Source organism: Lagenorhynchus albirostris, chromosome 9 (assembly GCF_949774975.1).
Source record: "Lagenorhynchus albirostris chromosome 9, mLagAlb1.1, whole genome shotgun sequence".
Taxonomy (NCBI): domain Eukaryota; kingdom Metazoa; phylum Chordata; class Mammalia; order Artiodactyla; family Delphinidae; genus Lagenorhynchus; species Lagenorhynchus albirostris.
In genome coordinates, this window is record NC_083103.1 from 99,471,761 (window position 1) to 99,489,542 (window position 17,782).

Here is a 17,782-nt window from a genome sequence, read left to right on the forward strand (position 1 = left end):
AAAAGATCTCTTAAAACGCAGCACTAACCATAAAAGGCAAAGTTGATAAATCAAACTTAATGAAAGATAGGAATATCTGCTGTCAAAAGATACCATTAAGAATAAGTGAGACATGGTCTGGAAGAAAATAAAGAGAGATGGAGATAGAGGTAGAGGTAGAGAAAAAGATATGTGTGTATACATGTATATATTACCTGTATATACATATATGTTTTACATACATGTACATATACATACACGCATGCATGTATATGGACTTATATGTAGAATTTTTTAAGTTCCTCCAAAGGAATAAGAAAACAACTAACAATCCTGTTTTTCAAATGGGAAAAATACTTGAATAATTACAAAAGAAGATATAGAAATAGCCAATAAACATATTAAAATGTGCTCAACATCATTACCCATCAGGAAAATGAAAATTAAAACAAAAAGGCATTCTGCTACAACACCAGAATGGATAAAATAAAAATATTAAGTGTTAATGAGGATGCAGAGAAACTGAAACTCTTGGACATTGTTGATAGCAGTGTAAACTGACCTAAATATTTTTGAAAACAGTTTGAGAGTATTTACAAAATCTAAATATATGCCTACTCTATTATCCAGAAAATCCACATCTAAAAGAAATATTTACCTACTTTAATCAAAATACATGTTCAAAAATGTTTATAGAAACGTTATTAATAATAGGGAAAAACTTGAGACTATCTGTTCATTAACAGACTAAATAATTGTATATTCATATAATGGAATACTACACAGCCTTAAAAAATAACGATCTATCCAATGCAACAGTATAGATGAATATCACAGACTTCATGCTGGGGAAAAGAAGCCAGAAACAATAGAGCACATGTTTAGATGAAGTTCAAATATTAATCTATGATAATAAAGGAATAGTGGATAGCTCTTGGGGTGGGGGAAAGTTGTTGAGGGCAGGTCGTTTTTACTGGAAAAGAGAAAGAGGACACCTTCTAATGTGGATGGAAATGTTTTACATCTTTATCTAGGTTGTGGTTATATATAGATATGCAAAAGTTCAATAATCTATACACTAAGATTTGTGCACTTTACTACATGAAAGTTAGACTACAAATTTTTTTAAAGGTTTCTGTTTTCTTTCATTACCTACGTTGTACTGCCTACCCAATATACCAAACCACTCCTAAATTCTAGGTCCCCTGAATTCAAGGATCTATTCAGTCTCATCTAAAGTACAGTCCTTCTCTGTATGCTTATTCCTTTCATTTAAGCAACATTGAACAGAATCAAAGGGCAAAACTAAACATTTATCCAAACTTCCCTTATTTCCTAATAGAAGAACTTTCCTAAGGAAAAATTGATAAGTAAAGATATTTCCCTAGCACTTCACTTGTCATTGTTCTCAAAGAAATTTTACCACTAATGGTGAGTTTAGACCAAAGATTTTCTCTTTTGATTTTTGATATACAGCTATATTTTCCATTACATAATACTGTGTATTTATAAACTTATCCTGAGTTCAACATCCCTTTCCCATATGCCTCATTATTAGAATGTCCTGGAAATGGGCAGTGCCTGGAAATTCAATAGCAATTGCCCCTCCTAATAAGCAGTAGCTTGGTGCTGCCCTGATAACTAAATGTGAACCCACAACCATCTGTTTGCTCTGTTACATCCTCCAGACCAGTGTCATCCAATAGAAATAGAATGCAAGCCACCTATATGATTGGAAACTTTCCGGTAGATACGTTAAGAAACTAAACAGATAAATTCATTTTAATTATATATTTTATTTAACATAATAGATCAAAATGTGATTTCAGTATGTCGTCATTATAAAAAGTTATCAAGGAGCTTATTTACATTAGTTTTCATCTTAATTCTTCAAAGATCCAGTGTGTATTTTACACTTAACATTGCACACTTACACTATGTTTCAATTCGATGATCACATTTCAAGTGCTTGATACCATGTATGGCTAGTGACTACTGTATTGGATAGTTCAGCTCCCAAGTACCTGGGCCACAGCCAAGGTAACCCTTGAAATGAAACTCCAAATTCTGACTCATTAGTCTTGGAATAATATATACCTCCACCCCATACCTTTATAGCCCATAAAATTATATTTCTCTCACCTGGAAGTTCTAATTCACTAAACTATGTCCCTAGGGCTCCATCCACCAGGCCAAAGGTCACCATACTTGCATCTGTCTGAAACCTAACATACTTCCCACTTAACACACTACAAAATCCATCAGAACTGATCTTGTCATTTTGCCAAGACCAACTCAACAAAAATTTTCACCTACTCTCTTAAAAAATGTGATATATCAAAATTATCCTGTAAAAAGCATGAAATTACTATGAATATATTCATAAATTCAATGTGCTAGGTCAACAAACATGTGAAATAGAATCTTCCAAGAAAGACATGAGGCAAGAAAACATGGCATAAGGGAAAACAAACTGGATTGGGGTTCAAGCTGGGATTTCAGTCCCAGCTTTGGCACCAGGTAGTCTTATGTTCTTGGGCAACATACAAACATTTCTCAGTCTCCAAAGTGTGATGTATTATATAAAGGCACTGGATTAAATGATTCCTAAGTCCCATTCAATAGTACCAACTATTTTTGTAAAATAAAGAAGAAAGAGTTGGGAAATGAGGGTGAAGGAGGATAAATCTACTTGGGAAAGAGTTAAAATCTCCTCTACATATAGCATAGAAAGGAAGCACTGGAGCTTGGAGTCCACACCAAATAATAACAACAACAATAGTAATAGTAATAATAATAATAAACACTCCAGTAAAAAATTCTTGGATCCTGTTTCTCAATTTCTAATATTTCTTCAAGAGAAGGTTATTCTGCCCAAGGTTTTCTTCAGGGCAAATTTGACATCCTTATTCCTCAGGCTATAGATTAATGGGTTGAACATGGGCACAACAATGGTATAGAATAGGGAGGACACTTTCCCCTGGTCAAGAGGTGAAATAGAAGGTGATTTGAGGTACATAAAAGCTCCTGACCCAAAGAAAAGAGAAACTGCAATTATGTGGGAACTGCAAGTACTGAAGGCTTTGGACCTTCCCTCAGTGGAGCTAATGTGGAAAATGCTGAAAAGAATGAAAACCATAAGAGAGAAAAATGGCAACAAAAGGCACCCCAATGCCAATAGTCACAGCAATAAAGACAACTAGTACGTTTATGTAAGAGCTATTGCAGGAGAGCTCAAGGAAGGGAATGATGTCACACATACAGTGATTGACAAGGTTGTCAGCACAAAAGGTCAGAAATACCATATTTCCTATATGAGCCACAGCCCCAAAAAACCCCATCCCATAGACCGCCAGCAAAAGGAATAAACACACCTGAGGAGACATAGTGACCGTGTACACCAGTGGTTTATAGATGGCAACATAGCGGTCATATGCCATTGCTGACAGGATGAAGGATTCAGAAAAGACAAAAAAAGAAAAAGAAAAAGAGCTGAGTCATACACCTTGCATAGGAAGTGATGTTCTTCTTTGGGACAAAACTTGTCAGCATTTTGGGGATGATGGCAGTAGAGAAACTAAAATCTGTGAAGGACAAGTTGAAGAGGAAAAAATACATGTGAATATGAAGGTGAGAATTCAGTCCAATCAAAGTTATCAATCCCAGGTTCCCCACTAACTATGGTGACCATGTAGAAACCTAGAAACAAGAAGAAGAGCGGATCTGGAGTCTTGGCTGGTTTGTTAAGCTTGCGAGGATAAACTCTGTCACAGAGAAGATGTTATCTGCAGCCATTCTCCTCTAGGAGAATCTGTGAGGGAAAACGAAGAGTTCAGAAAAAAAGAGGGAGAAGAAAAAACCCTTCTTGAGGGCTTCCCTGGTGGCATAGTGGTTGAGAGTCCACCTGCCGATGCAGGGGACGCGGGTTCGTGACCCTGTCCGGGAAGATCCCACATGCCACGGAACGGCTGGGCCCGTGAGCCATGGCCGCTGAGCCTGCGCGTCTGGAGCCTGTGCTCCGCAACGGGAGAGGCCGCAGCAGTGAGAGGCCCGCGTACCGCAAAAAAAAAAAACCAAACAACAACAAAAAAACCAACCCTTCTTGAGAATGGCATTTGAACAGAGAGATTTTTGAACTTCAGGAAGATGGCATTTCATCATACCTGTGTCTCTTTTCAGGGTCCCCAAGTACCTTGAACCATCCTAGTAACCTGTGGGTGAAATTTACCTCCAGAGTAAGGGTCCCTTTCTGTGCACTTCCTCCATGCTACAGCCCTTGGTCAAGTATGTAAGCCCTTCTCTAGGGTGACTCTTGAGACGTGGAAGCCACTCAGCTGAGCCTGGACCTTCCACCTTGGGGCCAGAACTCAGCAGAGCAAGAAGATGAGGCTGTGTGCCCAGGGTCTTTGGCTGGAATGGCCATGGAATTATTATGTGACAGTAATAATGGAGTCATAATGTAAAGTTATTAATTAACTTTAAGAAAAAGAAAAGGAACACTTACTGAGCACTAAGTATGGGATAGGCATTGATCTAAATGCTGTGTGTCATTGTGATTATCCCCATGTGACAGATGAGGACACTGGGTTTAAGTGACTTGCACAAGTCCCAGTGCTTCTAAGTTGCAGCAGAAGGTGAACTCAGGTGGTCTGGCTCAGAGTTTGAGCTTGTAACCGCGCTGCCACAGCACAGACCAGGTCAGGCAGGCACTCACCCTCCTGTTTGGAGTCACAGTGCTGTGCTCTACTGGCTCTCATCCATCTCCTTCATGGAGACTCAAATGCCCTGGTGAAAAGAAGGTGAAAACTTGGAGCTCAGAGTCCTCTGCTTCTGCTTCTCTACTTCAAGGAACAAAACCTCTAGTTTATCTTGATTCTCTTGCTGAGCAGAAGAACAAGATCTCTGATTGTGGCTTTGCCCCAAGCCTCTGTGCAGCTTCCAGGGATGAAACAGCATCCTTTCCTAATGCACAGGAGACGATAAAGAGTTTTATTCCGGATCAGAGATCTCAGTTGACCTAGTTACAAGAGACTCCCTCAGGATCACTGCTTCAGAGACCACCTTCCCTAAGGAAGAAGAAATGTTTATTTACATCTTTGATAATGCTTGACACGGCTTTTAATGGCCTAGTCCTTTACAGAGTTTACATTTTTAAAGCACATGTAAGGGCAAAGCGATGTGGGAAAAATAATTCTTGCTACTTTGTTTTGAGCACTTACCGTGTACCAAGCACTGTATCTGACCCAGGACCCTCATACGAAGGATCCAAAGCAATACACAAATAATTTCATCTCATTAATTCCTCACAACAACCTGTTAATAGGCTAGACCTGTTAATCCTCACTTTAAAAGGAGACACGCACACAGCTTGTAGGTTCCAGAATCTTAAGTCAGACTCTGGTCTGTCCAACTCCAAACTTCATAGGGGCCAGGGACGTTGCTGGGCTGCTTTTTTTTTTTTTTTTTTTTTTTTTTTTTTTTTTTTTGCGGTACGCGGGCCTCTCCCTGCTGCGGCCTCTCCCGTTGCGGAGCACAGGCTCCGGACGCGCAGGCTCAGTGGCCATGGCTCACGGGCCCAGCCGCTCCGCGGCATGTGGGATCTTCCCGGACCGGGGCACGAACCCGCGTCCCCTGCATCGGCAGGCGGACTCCCAACCACCGCGCCACCAGGGAAGCCCTGGGCTTCTTAAAGATACTTAATGTGTGTTACTGATGGCACCCGGTTTGTCTCTAGACATCAGTCCTGGCTACTGTAAATTGCACACGTTCTCAAATAGTTCTCAGGAAGGAACTTCATTCAAATAGGGACTAAAGAGGCAACTTGTACTCTGCACCTCTTACCAGGGGCTTTTATATATTAAGGACGACAGATTTCATAGCCAAGAAATAAATTTTGATGTGGGGAAATTTGAGGTTTGGTGTGCTGGTGGATTAGAGAGGGTTTTGGTCCTGGGTTAATGGCAGAAGTCCTCCTACAGAGGTTATGAAATCAAAATATAAAGGCAGAAGTCTGTCTCCTTCAAGCAAGTCTAACTAAAATCACTGCACTCAGGCCTGTGTATGTTTATGAGTTTGTGTACATATATCAGTGATTACCTACTTACCCTCAGCTAAGACTCCGCAGTGATGGTGCCTCATCTTTTTGATATACATTTAGACTTTTCCATGTCCCAAAGTAACCCTAATGAATCTCAGTCCCACTGCACAAAAGTTAAAAATTAAGAAAGATAATTCATTAAAATTAAATTAAAATAGGCTCTCCTTGAGTTCCAAGTATAAAGAAGACTTTCGGGGGTTCTCAGAAAGCTCTTAGGGGATTTTGTTACTTCAGAGACAGTTGCTAGGGCAACCCCATTTCCAAATGCATCTTAAGCAGGGTTTCTCTAAAGCCGTGTTACCTGATGCCTTGCTCCAGTACAAGCAGAAAGCAAAAGCAAAAGCAAAAAAATTTAAAAAATAACCTGTTTTGTTTTTCTATTTGTATAGTACTGTCACCTTTCCAAAACTTGAATCTCTGAGAAATGACTTTCTTCTATTTATTTCTAACTTAAATTATATATTATACATAAAACATTACAGGGCATGTGAAGATTTACATATGATAAAATGTCTTTGCGAATACGTCTCATGCATGTGCATTAGCTGTCAGACTTCTGGTAGTCCATCGGAGTTGTACAAGTATGGTCCCAAACCAATCTCTACCTATCATAGGATTCCCAGCTTCGATAAGAAGCACAAACCTGACCAGAGAGAAAGGATGGCATCTGAGAGGGCTTCATGTGAAATAGTCTCCATTAGCTCCTGAGAAAGTAGATAGAATTAAATTCATCTTTCAGTAGTCATATGGGCCTGTATAATAGTTAATGTTAAATTGTTTTTAATAAATGTATTTGACAACGTAATATGTGAGGTTCAAGGATGCAAGAAAACATGATGCATACCAGAAAGAAGCTTACAGTCTAATAGTGCCATCGCCCTTATAAGCTCTTCTTCCTATGTCTGTCCCTTGGTATTTTATATTTCCCAGGGTTCAGTTCTTAACCTTTCATACTGTTTTGTTTTCTTAAATTCTCTGTGAGCTCATTTGTTTCATGGCTTCAACAGTCCCTCCATGTAAATGGCTCTCAAATTTGTGTCTTTAGTTTTCAATTCTCTATTAAGTTCCTTTCCTGTGTATCCAGACTTTTTCTGGATATTTCCAAACTCACTGAGAACAAGGATGAACACATTTTCCTTTCTCCAAAAGTAGCTGTCTTTTCAACCGCTCCATTATTTATCTGGGTATCACCAATGGTTAGGAAGTAGAAAGTAGAATTCATAAGGCTAGATTCTAAGTCCTGGTTTTCTAGGACAGTCCCAATTTGTGCTTATTGTCCCAGAAAAATTAGTAGTTTTCTTCCACTCTGAAATATATCCTAGTTGAATGAGAAGTAATCAGAGCATGAATTTTGGAATCTGGTAGACCTCAGCACAAACCCTGGTTCTACTACCTAGTAGCTATGTGATCTTGAGAAATTTGTTTAGCCTTTCTATGAGTTTCCAAATTTTTATCTTAAAATTAGTAAAATAACCACAACTCAAAGTGTTGTTGTTTTTGTTTTTTGTTTTTGCGGTATGCGGGCCTCTCACTGTTGTGGCCTCTCCCGTTGCGGAGCACAGGCTCCGGACGCGCAGGCTCAGTGGCCATGGCTCACGGGCCCAGCTGCTCTGTGGCATGTGGGATCTTCCCGGACCGGGGCACAAACCCGTGTCCCCTGCATCGGCAGGCGGACTCTCAACCACTGTGCCACCAGGGAAGCCCCTCTTTTAGAAGTTTTAAAGTCTTTGCTTTTACTCGTAGATCTATTATCTATTTTAAGTTAAAACTTTTAATATAAAAATTTTAAAACATATACAAAGTAAAGAGACTAGTTTCCTAAACATCCATGTACCCAACACCCAACTCAACAGTCCTCAAGATTTCTTACTTCATTTATCATCTCTATCTCCACCAATCAAGTATAAAATGTTTTAGCCGTTGTATCATCAAATGTTTTTTGTTTCCTCCCTTCCTTCTGGGACTCTAATTACACCATTGTTAGACCACTGGATATTCTGCAGTTTATTGAGTTTGTTCATTTTCCTCTGTGAGGTTTATTTTAATAGTTTCTATTTCTCTATCATTGATCTTTTAGCTTCAATGTCTAGTCTGCTATTAAGTTCATTCAGTAAATCTCTATTTCATATTTTTTATCTCTAAAAGTACTATTTCATTCTTTTTTGTATCTTCCATTTTTCTTTTCATTATATTCACATTTTCATTTAAATCCTTGCATAACTTAATAATAGCTGTTTTAAAATTTTTGTCTTAATTTCATCAGATGTGATATTTCTATTTATATGTATTTTCTCCTGCATTTCTTACACACTTTCCTGCTTATCTGAATGTCTAGTAATTTTGATAGGATGCTGTACATTGTTGGCTCTCTTAATTGTTTTTTGTTTCTTTAAAATATTTTAAAGTTTGTTTTGGCAGCCAGTTAAACTACTCATAGATTGTCTTGGTGTTTTTGAGGTTTATTTAAGTTTTATTAGTACATATGAAGTATAGCTTTTATTCTAGAACTAATTTAGCCCTAATGTTAAGACATAAACCTTGGCTCTCTAGGGAATGCTACAGGTGTTCAAGGAGATCTCCTCACTGGCTGGATGGAACACAAACATCACACAGTCCTGTATAAGGTCTGATAATTATTTAACTTAACTTTCCAAAGATTTAGACTTTGCCCAGCTTCATCGAGTTTTATGTTAGAAATGCATAGCTTATGCATTTGTCAAAGCTTAGACAAAGACACAAGGACCCATATACAAATTCCTGGAGTTCTTTCTCTGTGGCTTCAATATACTTTACTACCCATTCCACCTACTTCAGTCTCCCAAAACTCTAGTCTGCTTCTTCTCAACTCACAAAACAATGCTGTGCTCTGTTGGCATATATCTTCTTTGGGCTATGATATGGAAAGTCTCTCCTGACAAAGAGTCAGGGTGAATATAGGACTCACCTCATATGTTCCTCTTCTGTCTTAGATCATAATTCAGCATCACCTCTTGTCCAATGTCTAAAAACAATTATTTTATATACTTTGTCCAGTTTTTAAATATTTACAGTGGATGGCTTATGGAAAGAACACAATTCAGTCCATAGCACATGCCCACAATGAATGAATCCTATTACATTCTATCAAAATGAGCTAAAACACATTTTTAAATGATACAAGGTATGAAAGAGTAACAAAACTCAGAATTAGAAAAAGTCAATAATTACACAATAACTCAGGAAATTACTAGAAATAAAAGAAAAAATGATGTAGGAAATTAAACTGAATTAGAAATAATAGAAGAGCAACTAAACACAACACATAATACTTCAAGAAATTAGAAGGTGAGAAAAATAGATGAAAAGAAGAAGAAAAAATAAACTAAGAGAATGAATGGGAAGTAACAGATGCAGACACAAGGCAAAGAAGATCTTATCTATGGTGATTAGGAGCCACAATGGAGAAACCCAAAGCAAGGGAACAGAACAAATAATAAAAAATATAATTCAAGAAAATTTTCCCAGTTAAATATACATATTTATATATATATTTGATATATTGAAAAGGAACAGCACACCTAAGAAAATTGTTGAAGAATGAATATGGAAACATATCCTAGTAAAATTATTAAGAACCACGTAATACAAATTTTTGAGTACTTTTTCAAAAGACCTGGAAACAATAACCCAGAAGCAATGAACCCTTATAGCACCTAATCTTTGGCCTTCAAATGCCATTTCAGCACTAAAAGTAACCAAGTTTCTTGGAGAAATTGTTAATTCCTGGTCTGAAGAGAGAAATTTATGAGAGGAGCTTAGAACATCTTGTCCTATCAGATAGTAATTAATATTAGAGGCTAATAGCACTGTGTCCAAAAGACTAACGAGACAAACTGAAGAGAATACCACAGGCCAAAGGTAAAAAAATTTGAGCAACAAAAGGATAATAATTGCAATGGACTGGAAAACATAAAACATGATTAAATTAGTGAGAGTATAAAGATACTAAAGAAAAATAACAAATCATCTTTGGAGGATAATAAGAAACCAAATTATTATTTTGAAAATTAGAAAATGAAGGTGATGTGTTTTTATCTGAACTGTGCTGGTGGACACACAAATCGATGCATGTGATAAAATTGTATTGAAGTAAATGGACACACACACAAATGAGTATAAATAACACTGGAGAAATGTGAGTAAGATCAGTGGATTATCTATGGCAACATGCAATATCCCGCATGTGATTGTACTATAATTTTGCAAAATGTTACCATTGGGGAAACTGCATAAAGGGTACACAGGATCTCTCTGTATTATTTCTTGTACCTCCATGTGAATCTACAATTAACTCAAAAGAAAAAGTTTAATTTAAAATCTGCATTAGCAACGTTTTCACAGATGATATATTACTGAATGCATTCTTGAGAAGTACATATTCTTATAAACATATTTCCCTTATGAATGAGAATATATGGGTGAAGGGTTCTCATAAGTCTACCATCTTGTGCCCCTCAACCTCCTGCCATTCTTTACTGTCAGTCTACAGGTAGAGGAGCAGGGTGACAAATTTAGCTACTGTTATTACTATTATAGGAATCAAATGAGACAGTGTATTTGAAAGTACTTACATTAAAAGCAGGTAACAAAATGTTTTTTTAAAAAGTACATATATGCTCATACACATGTAAATACATATATGCATTGAAAAAATCTAAAATGACACTCATGATGACTGTCTCCAAGGAGCAAGAAAATGGTATTTTAGTTTTGCTTATTTGTATTTCTGATTTTCTACAGTGCACTTATACTGCCTTGGTAAATTTTTTGCATGCAACTGAAATTGGCAATAAAATCTATCCTCTATGTCCAAAAATTCAATAAATTAAGTTTACTGAACAATAATAAAGTGCTACACATAAAAACCTACAGCAGAGCAGCATAGTTTTGTGAAAACAAAACAGACTGGTGGTCAGAAGTCCTAGGTTTTAGACCCAATTCTGTGTCTTGCTAGTTTTATGACTTTGGGTAATTTAACTTTTAGAGCTTCAGTTTTCTAGAAAAGAGGAAAATAATATAGCATTCCTCATTTTTTTTTTTCTTTGCGGTACGCGGACCTCACACTGTTGTGGCCTCTCCCGTTGCGGAGCACAGGCTCCGGACGCGCAGGCTCAGCAGCCATGGCTCACGGGCCCAGCCGCTCCGTGGCATATGGGATCTTCCCGGACCGGAGCACGAACCCGTGTCCCCTGCATCGGCAGGCGGACTCCCAACCACTGCGCCAGCAGGGAAGCCCGCTTACAGTTTTTTGAATGACTAGAGAAGGTGTGAGGATGCCCCTGAAGTGACTTCACAATAGATATGACCTACTGCTCAAGACGCTCCAGTTGCCACTGTGACCATTGCCACCACAAGGAATGCCCCTCATACTCACAAAGTTGGTAAACAATAACTGAACCCTGGGATTGAGCCTCACCTGGAAACTTGTTAGAGATGCAAACTTGGGGTTCCTGCTCCACACCTACAGAATTACTAGGTGGGCCCAGCAATGTCTGTTGTAACCGGCCTCCTGGGGATTCTGATGCGCACTAAGGAATGAGAGCCACCTCTCTCCCACCCTTCAAACCTCACACAGGAGCATTTAATTAGTGGGAACTAATTCACATCCATGGCTACAAGGGAAACTGGGATATGTAATTTTTAGCTTTTTAACCTGACCAGAAGGAGGGTAGAATAGATATTGAGAGAACCATTCTCAACTGTCTACCTATTATTTCCTGACCTTTTTCCAGCAAGAGATAAGATCTCTACCACTACAGATCCCCTCTAATTAGAAGAAAATGCAGGAAAATATGTTTGTTTTCCAAAGGTGAGAATCTATAAAGCCAAATAAACTGGTGAGTTTGATTCTATCAAAAATTAGCAGTTTTGTTCAGCAGAGGACTCCACGGAAAGAGTAAATAGCAATATAACAAATTGGAAGACGATATCTAACTAGCATATATTAGAAACTTCAACATCAACAGAAAGAATGGGCAAAGTATACAGAACAATTGACAGAAGAGAAAGCCTGAAGTGCCTCTGAGCAGATGAAGAGATGCTCAACCCAGTGACTAATCAGAGAAGTGCAAATAAAACAACAAGGTATCTCTTGACATCCACCACTGGGTAAGGAATAGGTAAATTGAAGTGGAGACTTTGCAACAGTTCGAAGCAAAAGATTAACTATAGGCCATATAGCCTAGAGCTATAGTGCTATATGAGCAAAGTAAGAAAGATAATGAGACATAAAACTTAATGTTACTTATGTATGTTTAACTTACATGCACACAAACCAGAAGAAAAACACAGAGAGAAAACATAATTCATAAAATACACATTAAGCAGGTTAGAATGGTTACCCAGAGAGATAAGATGCATGGAAAGAGGGAATGGGAAAAAGGAAAACAGAAATCAAAATTCCTTCTCCTGGGCCCACCCCCAGCTGCGTAGCAGTCAACTCTCCCAGGAGGCCCTGGATCAGAGCTCCCACTGAACTGCTGGGTAGAGGGACAGGCCAGCCCACCCTTAATATCGTGTGGCCTGAGGAAAGACTTTCTAAATATTTAGAAGTTAAAAATAGCATTCACGGGCTTCCCTGGTGGCGCAGTGGTTGAGAGTCCTCCTGCTGATGGAGGGGACACGGGTTCGTGCCCCGGTCCGGGAAGATCCCACGTACTGCGGAGCAGCTGGGCCCGTGAGCCATGGCCGCTGAGCCTGCGCGTCCGGAGCCTGTGCTCCGCAACGGGAGAGGCCACAGCAGCGAGAGGCCCGCGTACCGGGGCCTTTTTTTAAAGGCATCTTCACACTCAATATCTATCAATGCTCACAATCTTGTGAGATCATCTATAGACCATTTACAGATAAAAGAAATGGGGCTAAGTCACTTGTCCAAAGTGTGGGATAAACAAAGAACACCAAATGAGAACAAGCAAAGTCTATCTATCCAGAGCTTGCTCTAGCGAGGCATCCAGCCACCATCACTGCCTTTGGCAGACGTAAGCAGAAAGGGAGTGGGAAAGCTTACTAGTGAAGAAAGGGGAAGGCTTCGTGTGTGCTCTGATTGGAGGTTATTGGCACGGGGAAGATGGAGGGGGAGCTAACTATAAGCAGGGCATCCTTTGTGATTGGTTTGGGAGCATATTTGGCTTTTCCTGATTGGCCCCAAGTTGGAAGCAGGGGTTAAAAAAAAAAAATAGGGAAGCTGGCAGGCAGTGAGCAAGTCCTGTTCATTCTGGGCTGATTAGTGCAGACACTGTGGTTTGGCTTCCTGGGCTGGTTGCTGCTGGGGTTTTGAGTAGGAGTTCTATTTTTACGCATGGTCTAGCCTTCGTGTGTTTGTATATTCAGTTTCTCAAAAGTCACACAGTGAAAAACTGGTACTATCATCACTGGTCTTTTGACTGCAGCTTTGAAAGTTCATGCCCTTTCCACTTCTGTTCCCTGCCCTGCATTCCAGAGCTTTTCAGAAATCCAGTGTAGTTTAAACCACTTGGAAAAAGTCCAGGGTGTGGGTGGGGAAGGATAGCCTTAGGCATCAGTAAATGCAGAGCAGTTTTGGCATGGGAACCACAGCCCTTCATTGGGAAAAAGAATAAATGAAGGTGTAACAATCCCAGAGAGAGCCTTGGGGCTCCATTCTCATTCCAAACCACAAAATGAGGGCCTCCATCTGATACAGTTAAGCAATTTCCACACCAATTACTTAGGGTCCCTAGCCCCATAGGACCCCTTTCCCCATCACCATACTGAAAACTTCTCATTTGCAAGACTTTGGCACAAAGAAAGGGGGCTCCACCAGCTCAGGGACGGCTCAGAGTAGGCAGCCTGGCACCAGTCCCAGCTAAAGCTGGATCCTCCTCCAGCTAAGATGGGCTCAAAGCCAACAAGGCCAAGCCTCCCTCTAATTACCAGGGGCCTGGTCAGGTATTTAGAGAAGCATCTCCTGCTTCTAGTATAGATAACTGCTCAGAGCCATCTGCCTAAAGTGATTGGGTCCCCACCCTGCCTATCCTGGGGTCTCCCCGTGCTCAGGAGTATCTTGTACACACAGCTGCAGAGCACATGCTCTTGGAAGCCCTGGTGCCTGACACAGAGTCACATTCATAGCTGTGGGTTTCCCCCTGCCGTTAGTGCCCCTCGCCCAGGGTTCCCCTCCACTGTGTTACTTTCACTACAAGGTGCAGCAGAGGGTCTCCACCACCTTATTCTTCTGTTTGCATGGGATCTAAAATAAGGCAGCTCCAAGTGTGAATCATATGCTGACCAAGTTTCATTATTGGAACTGGCCTGAAAGAAATGAAACAAGCACATGAAGGATGTGTGTTCTCAGTTTGGACTTTGAGAAGTAGACAAGTCCAAATATGGTAAGGATAATGAGAGGCCTGTGCCACAGGAGCTGGGGTACAGAAATGTCTGTGGGACCCCCAAAGCTGACAATGATTAAACGATATCTCATAAGACGTTTGCTGTAGATGTGTTCCACGCTTATTTCACTTTTGTCGTCCCCTGGCCTTTAGGACAGTCATGCTGGAACCCTCTGGCCTTGTCTCCAGATGCATCACAGAGCAGCAAGGTCACAGTCATTTGTTCAGTGTTGAGGGGAAGCAGAAGCCTTGTGAGGGCTGCAGGCTGGTGGGTGGACATCAAATTGGGACCCAAGGAAAGGAACAGGGAAGTCTCCAGGACAGAGTCTGGGCCACTGCGTCCAATCACCTCTCCCCACCCTGAGAATCAAGCTCACTCCCAAATTTGTACCTTCTGGGTTTATTTTTGGAAAAATGGCTTTTCTCCCTTTCTTCCTTCTCCTACAGAAGATTCACCAAGTCCACAGCAGTGACCAAGAAGCACACGAAAGAGCAAATATTTCTGTTTATCAAGATAATTCTTGGGACTTCCCTGGTGGCGCAGTGGTTAAGAATCCACCTGCCAATGCGGGGGACAAGGGTCCGATCCCTGGCCCGGGAAGATCCCACATGCCGCGGAGCAACTAAGCCCATGCGCCACAACTACTGAAGCCCGCGCGCCTAGAGCCCGTGCTCCACAACAGGAGAAGCCACCGCAATGAGAAGCCTGCACACCACAACGAAGAGTAGCCCCTGCTCACCGCAACTAAAGAAAGCCCGCGCGCAGCAACGAAGACCCAACGCAGCCAAAATAAATGAATAAATGTTCCTTAAAAAAAAAAAAAAAGATAATTCTTAAAGTATCCATTCATTAAATTGAAAAATATTTATTGAAACAGTCCTTTCTGGTTATATAATCAGAAGAAGAAAACCTTCTGTTACTAGAGACATAAAAATAGTGGATAAACAATATTAAAACAACCTTTTACTACATGGTATGGTTTGTGGGAAAGTATCAGAAGTTGCTGTGAAGGCAAAAGAAGAATTAAGAAAACGTAAATGAAGCTGGAGCCAGTGTTGACCTGAGGGTGTGTGCCGGTCCTCAGAGGCTGAGAGCCTAGATTTTCACACGTGAGGGGCAGGAGATGAGGCCTGGGCCCAAGCAGAGGGAAAGTGGGGTTTGAGGCATGTCACCTCCCCACCACCCTTATAAATGCATGCTTAAAGAAAGTGAGGCCCGAGTGAATGAATAGAAAAACAAATGCCCCACCCAGAGAGATGGTGAGAATGCAGGCTGGTCTCAGCCTTGGCTCTGGACGGAGCAGGGGCAAAAAGGAAAACCGTCTCCCCTGAGAATCCTTAACCACACCTGCAATCACATGTGTATGGAACTGGATTTATTATAAAGAGGTCCTAGGTGTTATTATAATGAATTAGAAGTGTGATAAGTGCTCCAAGGGGAAGTACGGAGTTGGAGGAAAACACAAAACGGGGGAAATGAACTGAGTTCCCAAGGTCAGGGATAACCTCTCTGAGGAAGTGAAATCCAGAGACCTGAAGCATAGGAGGTGGAGGTGCTGTTTGGCTTCCAGGATCCCCCTTCTCCGTCTGGAAATCCGCCCTTGTTTGAGTCTTAGTTGAAATGTCCCTACATGGTGGCTAGTAAGGCTAGACCCTTGTTCCCCAGGCCTCTAAAATGTACAGAGGGGTGCTCAGCCTCAGACAGTCAGATGCCCCCACTCAGGACTTGACTTCTTTACTACAAAGAAGCAAGGAGGATTTTGAGTCCATTATGGACAGACGAAGCCGACTCGCTCTTGCAACCAGCTGTGTTACATCGTGTATCAGGTGGCGCCCGTGGTAACGGCCAGTGGCCAGTGCTCCTTAGAGCAGTACGCTCCTTACCTGTGGCCTTAGCTGTGATTCTAGTCACGTGGCTTCCCCTGGATCCTAATTATTTCCCAAACCTGCTTCCCTAGGCTTCTCTGTGATTCTGCAGATTACCCCATATCTTTCCAACAAATTTATTTCCTGTTGAAGTTAATGAGGAAGATTGTTCTTCTCAGCCAGGAACCGTCACTGGCTATAACAGAAGCCAGCAAGGTGGGGCACCGGTGGGGAGGGAGTGGGAGGAAGGCACCGCAGGCTGGGGAGCAGTGTTCTCATTCCCCACATGGGTCGTGGGCCCCTGCACCATCTTCCCAGCAAAGTGAGAACAGCCCTTCCCTCTTCCTTCCATACAACACTCATGTATTTAAACTTGTTTTCCCCTTCCAGGCTCTTTTTGTTGGTGTTATTAAGGGGTGGAAATGTACAAATGGACCAGATTCCAGACTATTATTCTTCCAAAGAGTAACATCCTTGGAGAATAGGGAAGGGGAAATCTGTAAGCCATTTGTCTCACAAGAGCTACACTTTAAAAAGATAAACCAAACATTAATGCTCTAAAGTCAGCAAAGCAACTATAAACATGTTTGCTTGCATATATATATATATACTATATATATAGTGTATATATATATATATGTATAGATATAGTATATATATAGTATATATATATAGTGTGTGTGTATATATATATATATATATATATATATGTGTGTATGTCAGCTCAAATTTTACTGGGAAGCATCTTAAAATAATTTAATACATCGCCAAAATTCTTTCCAAAATCACATAAAGCTAATGACATCATTATTGTTTAAATGTTTAACATGTGGCATAGTTAGCATTTATATTTTAAACACTCACTGTTGTCGTAGAGGCCTGTGTTTCATGTGACACACACATGCATACACAGATACTCACACTCACACACCCCCTTTGTTGTCTGTTGAGGTGCCTTATGTAATCAATACAAGGAGAAGCTCATGGCCCATTTTTATAAAATTTATTTTATGGTTTTGTTTTTAAATGATTATAGCTTATAATATATGGTATGACAGAGAATTGGCCATACCTTTATTTTATACTCAGTCTTCACTCAGAAACCATGTCCTAGTCATTCACATCATTGCTATGGAAATACACAATCAGGTTTATGGTGTGCTGAGAACTCATCGCTCTGAGTCCTGAATGATAAGTAGGTGACCAGCAGAGGATGGGGGAGGGATCCAGGCAGAGAAAACAAAATGAAAAAAGACATGGAGATACAGAAAGCTCTAGCGTATTTAATGAAGGGTAGGTGACATGGTGGCTACATCACCGAGTCTACTGAAGAGTGAAATAGCAGAGCTTTGGGGAAGAGTGGTGTGGTCGCTGATTGTATGTGTCAGCTTGGCCGTACGTTCTGGGTGCAGGTATGGATTCGTTACTGTCTTTACACGGGTATCAGTATGGTTAA

The 17,782-nt window shown here is 40.5% G+C and overlaps 1 pseudogene; it reads right to left on the reverse strand.

The window, feature by feature from the left end:
- Window positions 1-2,833: 2,833 nt before the first annotated feature.
- Window positions 2,834-3,774, reverse strand: LOC132525442 (olfactory receptor 8B8-like; annotated as a pseudogene).
- Between the last annotated feature and the right edge of the window lie 14,008 nt (window positions 3,775-17,782).